This window comes from Fistularia commersonii, unplaced genomic scaffold, assembly GCF_037954325.1.
Source record: "Fistularia commersonii isolate RoL2024-O1a breed Wild unplaced genomic scaffold, RoL_Fcom_v1.0 HiC_scaffold_63, whole genome shotgun sequence".
Taxonomy (NCBI): domain Eukaryota; kingdom Metazoa; phylum Chordata; class Actinopteri; order Syngnathiformes; family Fistulariidae; genus Fistularia; species Fistularia commersonii.
This window is the reverse complement of record NW_028234021.1, coordinates 134,749-145,000: the sequence shown is the minus strand read 5'-3', so window position 1 is coordinate 145,000 and position 10,252 is coordinate 134,749.

Genomic DNA, 10,252 nt, shown 5'->3' with positions numbered 1-10,252 from the left:
CACCGGAACAGCCCCTTTCAGGTTCACGGAGGCAAACGGCCCTGGTACTCCATGAAGGAGTACCAGGGCCGGGGAGGGCTTTCCCCTGGTACTCCTACATGGAGTACCAGGGGAAAGCCTGTACAACAAGTCCCTACACACTTCGAACACGGCTGTTATCACCCTGTTCCTGCATTACAATCACACCCATTTGCTTGTGATCTCACTGTCTGCCACCGTACGGAAAAAGCGGGGGGGGGGGGGGGGGGACACACATAAGGGCATTCGTTCTGTATGGAATCAGAAATTAATAGTGTTAACGCTTTGCCAGAAATTCATAATGCTCGACAAAAAAAAGAAAATTCAAGGGAAATCATTAAATAATTAGGTGGAGAAAATAAAATTAAAAACGAAAAAAAAAATTGCAAGGGGAATATAACATGTAATTAAGTTGGCCGTTCACAAGGAATCTCAGACATCAAACTGTATATTTTTTGGTTTTTGGATTTTTCCATAAGTTTTAAGGATTTTTTTTTTATAATTCAAAATCGTTTATGAAGAAATTAAAATTTGGGGAACAGTTTTGCATTCTGTTTTTGTGAATGAAGAACTTGGCCAGGCCAGTAGATCTGCGTGTTACCGGCTGGGTCTTTTACGGAGGAATAATATGTGTGACACGTCTCTTGCTTTGCAGAACTGGAGGAAGTTAAGTTTATTTTCAAGCAAATAAAAACACAACGGACAGACCAGAAGTTGGGACTGGCCCTTCAAAATAAAACGAAAATAACTGAGAGCATATTTCTCAGATAACAACATCGATGTCCGGAGAAGGTGCAGCTTTGCCGCTCTGCGGGGTCCTGTAGACCCCCCCCCCTTCATACACGCATGCAATACGCCTCGAAACGCATCGCTCGCACCGACGCGGGGAATCCTTTACCAAGCTTCCACAACAACGGCGAGAATCTCGTCGCTTCGGACGCCGTTAGGAGGAAGGGGGGGGGGGGGGGGGCATTAAGGGGGAGAGAGAGAGAGAGACATGGAGATTTTCTCAGCCTCTCATTCTTTTTTTTTTTTTTTTTTTTTTTAATTGAACATTAATAGTACACACAAATATACAAATGTACAAATAAACGTGGCACGGTAGAACTGAATGTCAATGAAACAACCAGGGATGAGGAAGAAAAGGACATATGGACAAGTTAATAGTGTATAATTAAATAAATAGATGGACAAATTAAATTAAAAACGAAAAAAAAAATTGCAAGGGGAATAAACCATGTTATTTGGTCTGCGGTTTACAAGGAATTTCAGACATCAAACTGTATGTTTTTTGGTTTTTGGATTTTTCCATAAGTTTTAAGGATTTTTTTTTTTTTTAATTATTCAAAATCGTTTATGAAGAAATTAAAATTTGGGGAACATTGCTGCATTCTGTTTTTGTGAACGAAGAACTTGGCCAGGCCAGGAGATCTGTGAGTTACCCCTCAATACCGGCTGGGTCTTTTACGGAGGAATAATATGTGTGGCACGTCTCTTGCTTTGCAGAACTGGAAGAAGTTTATTATGCTAGACAAAAAAAGAAATTGAAAGGAAATAATTAAATAAATAGATAGACAAATGAAATTAAAAACGAAAAAAAAAATTAGGAGAAACATTACTTCCGCTCCTCCAATCTTCTGTTTCTCAGCTCCACCGCTCCTCCGCTATTGGCCCTGGTACCCCCGATCCTCCGAACTCAGGCGAATTGCGTGACGTGCTTCTGCTATTCTCCGCTCGTCCGCTTTTCCGCTTTGGGGCTTGGAACCCCTGAACCGCTGGACATAAGCGAATCACGGGCAGGATTTCTGCCCTCCTCCGCTCCTCCACTCATCCGGTACAGGCCCTGGTACTCCATGTCCGCGACCCCCTCCACCTTAACAAACTGTCACAAACACACACACACACACACACACACACACATATACACACGCACACAAACACACTTACACACACCTTAACTCATCATAGCTGTGCTAATAGCATTAGCCAAAACACATCCACAAGCACACAAACATGATCTCATCCACTCATTCACATGTGTGTGCCCAGAGGTCCGGGAGCTCCATGTTGTAAATGGGCGGTACTTTTACCTATAGGTGGCGCTACTGCTATATCAGTGTGTTACGTCTGTGTGTTTTTGCGTCTTAACAAAGGAAGAAGAATGTTACGTGTTTTTTTCTTTCATGCTGCCTGCAATAAAGTTCGTTCTTAAAATACAATAGGTTATGGGCCCAGAGTGTCTCTAAAAGGCTGGATTACACTGAATATTTTGTGTGATAGTGAACAGTATTGTGGGAACTCACAATGGAGGACAAGCTGTTTATCGACAAGCTGAGCGGACCGGAGAATTGGGCAACGTGGAAGTTTCAAATGGAACATCTGCTAAAGGCTAAAGGACTGTGGCGAATGCTAACAGAGGAAGACACATTAGCCCCAGATGCTAACGCAGCAGCACAGGGTGAGTTCACGAAACAGAGAGAGAAAGCGTTCTCTGTGTTAGTGCTCAATGTAAGTTCATCCCTGTTGTACCTGATTACAAACTGTAAGACTCCCAAAGAAGTGTGGACTACACTGAAAGATATTTTTGAAAGAGACACGCTGGCAAATAAACTATTTCTGAAGAAGAAATATTTCAGGTGCGAAATGAAGGAAGGAGATGGTTTGACTGAGCACCTCAAACAAATGAAAGAACTGACTGACCAGTTATCAGCAATAGGAGCTGTAATTGAAGAGGAAGACCAAATTGTAACATTGTTGGGAAGTTTACCACCAAGTTACGCTACAGTTGTCACTGCACTGGAAACAAAGATTGACAACCTGACACTCAAATTTGTTCAACAAGCGTTAATCGATGAGGAACAAAAGCGAGTGAATGCTAATGATTACAGTGGTGGTCCTTCAGGTGGTGCAGCAGCAATGTCATCACAGGTGTGTGGCAATCTGCAGGATCGCTCCAAAGCAGTGGGAGCAGGACAAAGCACATGGAGATGCTATAAATGTGGGAAGGAAGGCCACATTAAACGTGACTGTCCAAGCTGGAAAAACAAATCAAAAAAGAAAATCCACAAAGCTAAAAATGTGGTGTGTGAGGATGAGGATGGTTCATCTGAAAGTGCCTTTGTAGCTAGAAGGGAAAGCTCAGAAAAACCACATCAGTTTGAGTGGTTAATTGATTCTGGAGCATCAAAGCACATGACATGCGAGCAAGGAATTCTTAAGGAATACCAGCAGTTCTCAAAAGAACAGTCAGTGAAGCTCGGTGACGGCAGGGTGGTTGATGCCCTGGGAATTGGAAATGTCAACATGACAATGACCTTCAAGTCAAGCAAGGTAAAAAATGCTACGATGTATGATGTGCTGTATGTTCCAAAACTTTCTGGGAATTTATTCTCAGTGGGAGCTGCCACCAAAAAGGGAAATACGGTTCAGTTTAAGAGGTCCTGCTGCTACATTCGTGGAAAAGATGGAACTCTTAAAGGAATGGGAACACGAAGAGCTGATGGACTATATCAGCTAGATGTGAAAGGAAATGAATCAGTCACTCACAGTGCATCAGTAGCTGCTATCTTGTGGCACCGGCGCCTCGGTCACACTACCAAGCTGAAGGAACTAAAAGGTCTGGTGAACGGAGTGGACTTCTCTGCAGACAAAGAAGTTCCCTTCTGTGAAGGATGTGTGGAGGGCAAGCTGGCTAAAAAGCCATTCAAGTCGATTGGAGAAATACGTTCCGAGCGCAAGATGCAGTTAATTCATCGTGATGTCTGTGGTCCCATGCAAACTGAATCTATAAGTGGATCCAAATATTTTGTGACTTTCACAGACGATTACTCAAGATGCTCCAAGGTATACTTCATGAAACAGAAGAATGAAGTGCTGTGTAAATTCAAGGAATTTGAGAAGACATTCACAAATGAGTGTGGACTAAGCATCCAGAGGCTGAGAACAGACAATGGTGGTGAGTACACCTCAAGGGAGTTTCAAGAATATTTGAAGGTTCAAGGCATCCACCATGAAATGACGGGACCTCACTCACCACAGCAAAACGGAGTTGCTGAAAGAAAAAATAGAACACTCGTTGAAGCAGCAAGGAGCATGTTGTCTCATGCTAAGTTACCAAAGATGTTCTGGGCAGAGGCTGTTGCCACAGCAGCTTACATACAGAACAGGCTGCCTACTTCTGTCCCAAAGGGAGAGACACCGTACCAGAGATGGTGTGGGAAAAAACCTAATGTGGGTCACATGAAGGTGTTTGGCTGTATTGCCTATGCACTTGTCCCAGATGAAGAGAGAAAGAAGCTGGACAAAAAGACTGTGAAGCCGCGCTTCGTGGGATATGCAAACAATGCCAGAGGCTATCGCCTGTACGATGAAGAGAAGAGGAGGATTCTGATCCGTCGAGATGTCGTCTTTGATGAATCCAACTTTAACTTGAAGCAGGAACCGAAAGTACACTGCACAGACACCGAGATAACTATGAAAATAGATGAGAGTGAAACAAAACATGACGAAGTCACTGTTGAGAGCACTGTCAGAAAAAATGACAGAATCAGAAAGCCTCCAATAAGATTTGGATATGATGAGTTTGCCGATGTAGTGACTGTTGATCATTATGCAAACATGTGTTGCGTGACAGAGCCACTCTCACTAAAAGAGGCAATGGAGAGTCCTCATGCAAAAGACTGGCAGGAGGCAGCTGACTTGGAATATGAGTCACTGCTGGAAAACGAGACATGGGACTTAGTCGACTTGCCAAGAGACAGAAAGGCAGTAGGATCCAGATGGGTGTTCAAAGTCAAGCATCGCAGTGATGGAAGAGTGGAACGATACAAGTGTAGACTCGTTGCACAGGGCTACACACAGTTGTATGGCGCTGACTATGATGAAACGTTTTCACCAGTGGTACGATTTAGCTCTATTCGTACATTACTGTCCTTTGCTGTTCAAAAGGGTCTACATGTCCACCAGATGGATGTTGTAACTGCATTCCTCAATGGACACCTGGAAGAAGAAATATACATGGAGCAACCTGAGGGCTTCATCAAAACAGGGCAGGAACATCTGGTATGCAAAGTAAAAAAATCAATCTATGGACTGAGACAGTCTCCTCGCTGTTGGAACAAGGCTTTTACGGAGTTCATGATGGAAATTGGATTCAAACAGAGCACATCAGACCCCTGCGTGTTTGTGAGATCAAGACAAGAGCTTGAAATACTAGCAGTTTACGTGGATGATTTGATCCTGATTACAGAGTCCACTGAGAGCATGGACGAGCTCAAAGCAGCTCTCAAGGAGTGCTACAAGATGAAAGACATGGGTGAGCTGTCCTACATCCCAGGCATCTCTGTCATCCAAGATAAAGAAAAGAATCGTATCATTCTTCAGCAGAAGCATTACATTGAAGCCATACTTCGGAAGTATGGAATGGATAATGCAAATCCTGTGGCAACTCCTGCAGATGCCAACGTCAGGCTAAAAAGGAGTGATGGTGTCAGTATGTCAGTGCACCAGCATACCTATCAGTCAATGGTTGGAAGTCTGCTGTATGCTGCCATGGCGACAAGACCGGACATAGCTCAAGCTGTGAGTGCTGTGTCGAAGTTCAATGCAAATCCAGATGCTTCACATCTGACTGCTGTAAAGAGGATACTTCGATACTTGAAAGGGACATTAAATCTTGCTCTGAAATATGAGAGGTCAGACTCCGGAGCTTTAATCGGATACTCGGATGCTGACCGGGCTGGAGATCAAGATGATCGCCGGTCAACAACAGGCGACATCTTCCTTCTGAGTGGAGGAGCAGTAAGCTGGCTCAGCAAGAAACAATCAACAGTAGCACTTTCAACAGCAGAAGCTGAATACATCTCACTCAGTCAAGCAGCTCAAGAAGGAATCTGGCTGAAACGACTACTGTGTGATCTCGGTGTAGAGTCTGTGTCCACAGTGATCCTTGAAGATAACCAAGGAGCCATCGCAATTGCAAAGAATCCTGTAAATCACTCCAGGACCAAACACATAGACATTCGCTACCACTATATCCGTGAATGTGTGCAGAATGGACAAATTGAACTGCAATATTGTCCAACAAATGATATGAAAGCGGATATCTTTACCAAGCCACTCGGTAGACAGAGATTTGAATATCTCAGGGGCGAGATCGGACTCTTTTTTGTTTAAAAATGCTTGACAGGTGTACGAAGAACGCTGCCGAGTCAAAGCGATTTCTAAAAAATGGGAAAAAGAGTTCCAGTATAACCAATGTGATAGGAATACTGTCTTAAAAATGGGGTGTTAAACAAGTTTACAGTTTTTGTTGTCGTGGAAGAACACAGCTTTGAAATATTATTTTCTCAGGACTTGGTGCTATTGGTAAAAGTAAGTGGGAGTGTTGTAAATGGGCGGTACTTTTACCTATAGGTGGCGCTACTGCAAAATCAGTGTGTGACGTCTGCGTGTTTTTGCGTCTTAACAAAGGAAGAAGAACGTTCCGTGTTTTTTTCTTTCATGCTGCCTGCAATAAAGTTCGTTCTTAAAATACAATACTCCAGTCATACGTCCGGGGAATCCATGTCCGCAGAAGGCTCCCATTGGCCGGTCTAAGGGGTCCTGCTGCCTCAAAGATTCCCCGCCTTTGAAAAGAGAAACATTACCTCCGCTTCTCAGCTCAACCGCTCCTCCGCTATGCGCCCTGGTACTCCCGATCCTCGGAGCTCAGGCGACTTGCGTGACGTTCTTCTGCTCTCCTCCCCTCCTCCGCTTCCCCGCTCCTCCCCTCCTCCGCTATTGGCCCTGGTACTCCCGCCCTGGAAGCCCGAACCGCTGGACATATGCGAATCACGGTCCGGGCTTCCGCCCTCCTCTGCTCTTCCGCTCCTCCGCTCCTCCCCTCCTCCGCTATTGGCCCTGGTACTCCCGATCCTGCGAACTCGGGCGAATTGTGTGACGTCCTTCTGCTCTCCTCCCCTCCTTCGCTTCTCCGCTCCTCCGCTTTTCCGCTTTGGGCCCTGGAACCCCGAAACGCTGGACATAAGCGAATCACGGTCCAGGCTTCTGCCCTCCTCCGCTTCTCAAGTCCTCCGCTCCTCCGTATTTGGCCCTGGTAATCCCGATCCTCCGAACTCAGGCGAATTTCGTGACGTGCTTCTGCTCTCCTCCGCTCCTACGCTTTACCGCTTTGGGCCCTGGAACCCTCAAACCGCGGGACATAAGCGGATCACGGGCAGGGCTTCTGCCCTCCTCCGCTCCACAACTCATCCGGTACAGGCCCTGGTACTCCATGTCCGCGACCCCCTCCACCTAAACAAGCTGTCACGCACACATACACATACACACACACACACACACACACACACACACACACACACGCACACACACACACACACACATAAACACGCACACTCACAGACTTTAACTCATCATAGCTGTGCTAATAGCATTAGCACATCCACAAGCACACAAACATTATCTCATCCACTCATTCACATGTGTTTGCCCTGAGGTCCGGGAACTCCAGTCATACGTCCGGGGAAGACTCCCATTGGCCGGTCTAAGGGGTCCTGCTGCCTCAAATCTTCCCCGCCTTTGAAAAGAGAAACATAACGTCCGCTCCTCCAATCCTCCGCTTCTCAGCTCCTCTGCTCCTCCGCTATGGGCCCTGGTACTCCCGATCCTCCGAGCTCAGGCGAATTGCGTGACGTGCTTCTGCTCTCCCCCCCTCCTCCGCTTCTCCGTCCCTCCGCTTTACCGCTTTTGGCCCTGGAACCCCCGAACCGCTGGACATAAGCGAATCACGGTCCAGGCTTCTGCCCTCCTCCGCTCCTCAGCTCATCCGGTACAGTGCCTGGTACTCCATGTCCGCGACCCCCTCCACCTAAACAAACTGTCACGCACACATTCACACGCACACACACGCACGCACACACACACACACACACACACACGCACACATACACACGCACACACACACACACACACACACACACACACCTGAACTCATCATAGCTGTGCTAATAGCATTGGCCAAAACGTATCCACAACAAAAGAAACATTAGCTCATCCACTCATTCACATATGTGTGTGCCTAGAGGTGCGGGAGCTCCAGTCATACCTCCGGGTGATCTATGTCCGGAGAAGGCTCACATTGGCCGGTCAAAGGGGTTCTTCTGCCCCCAAGCTTCCCCGCCTCTGAGAGGAGAAACATTACCTCCGCTCCTCCGCTTCTCAGCTCATCCGCTCGAGGCCCCGGTACTCCCTGTCCGCGACCCCCCCCCACCTAAACAAATTCACACTCACACACACGCACACACACACACACACAGACACACACACACACACACACACACAAACACACCTTAACTCATCATAGCTGTGCTAATAGCATTAGCCGAAACGCATCCACAACCAAACTGTTGCGTTTAAGTTCGCAGCTTCTTCGTTTTCCATGTTTCGGAAGGAATTCACAAGTTTGCCTTGTTTGAATCGTCTTTTATTTTCTTCTTCACAGCTCCGGGAATCAACATCGGTTAGCCATGGGACATGTACAGTACAGAGTGAGGGAAAAATTCCCGCCAGCACCGCTATACCAAAAAAAAAAACACTGACGTAGAAGTTAACGTCAAGTTAGCTGAACAGTCGCGAAAAACTAAAACAAGTCCCAAACCTTGTCATAAAGTGCCATGCATTTCCTGAGAGTAGATACAAATACAACATATGTATACTAGAATGTAAACTCAAATAAAACTAATGAGATCACCTATCTCAACACCCCCTCTTGATCTCAACATCCAAAAAAAAACTTTGGACATTTTAATTTCCAAAGAACCACTTTTTGAATTTTTCTATTTTTACCTTTGTCATGAGTTTTGTCGAGATGTCTGCCAACATGTCCTCTGATGGACAATAGATAAGATTTATTTAGCCCTCACTGAGTGCTTCACGAATGAAATGATATTTTACATCAATGTGTTTTGACCTTTGTCTGTTTACAGGATTCTTACTCAGTGCGATGGCCCCCTGATTGTCTCCGTAGATTGTTGTGCAACTGTACATTTTGTTGTCCATACCGTTTAACAGTTGAGACAGGTACATGTTTTCTTGTGCGGTGGTGGCTCGGCCGATGTATTCAGCCTCACATGTTGACAGGGCCACTGTGGGCTGTTTCCTTGACTTCCATGCAATGGCTGGGCCTTGTTTTGTTAAACTGAAACAGTAGCCTGTAGTGCTACGTCTGTCTTCTACAGATGATGCCCAGTCTGAATCACTGTAAGCTATCAGGTTCAAATCCTCCTTATTTGTCTTGAAACTTAGTTCATAATCAGCTGTCCCCTTCAAATACCTCAGAACATGTTTTGCAGCTACTAAGTTTTCTACTTTTGGCATTGCCAGATTCTGTGATAGTTTGCTCACTATCCAGCTGATATCAGGTCTGGTGCAAGTCATGGCATAAATAAGACTGCCTACAATCTCACGATATTCTTTGGGGTCGACAGGTTCACTTTGCTCATTTTCATCAGCTACAGGGATGCCCTCTAATTTTTGCTCACTTGGAGTAGATCTTGCTTTACATTCTGACATTCCAAATCTCTCTAGCATTTTTAGGATGTACTTTGTCTGGTTCATTTTGATTTCATCCCCCTTTTGTTCAAATTGTATGCCCAAAAAATATGATAGTTTCCCCAGGTCTTTCATGTTGAACTTGAATTTCATGTTCTGTTTAAATGTGCTGAGTGCATCATTGCTGCTTGCGGCAATAATTAAATCATCTACCCAAATTATTACAATGATTGTGTCACCATTTTCCGTCTGTTTTCTGTACACACAGTGGTCAGAGAGATTTCTCACAAAGTTGTCCTGTTCTAAATGGTCATTAAGGAGTTCATACCAGTTTCTTCCTGATTGTTTCAGGCCATAAAGAGATTTCTTTAATCTATACACTAGTTTCTCTCCTGTTTCTGACATCATTTCAAACCCTTCTGGTTGTTCCAAGAAAATCTCCTCATGTATAGGAGCATGTAAATATGCCGTCTTAACATCCATTTGATGGACAATGAGGTTATTTTGTACGGCTATCTGCATTAGTGCCCGCACTGATGTAATGTTAGCTGTCGGTGCAAAAGTTTCATAGTAGTCTATGCCTTCTGTTTGATTGTAACCCTTAGCTACATATCTGGCCTTAAATATTTGTCCTCCTTCAGCATTTTCTTTAAGGGCAAATACCCATTTTCCTCCAATTACTTTT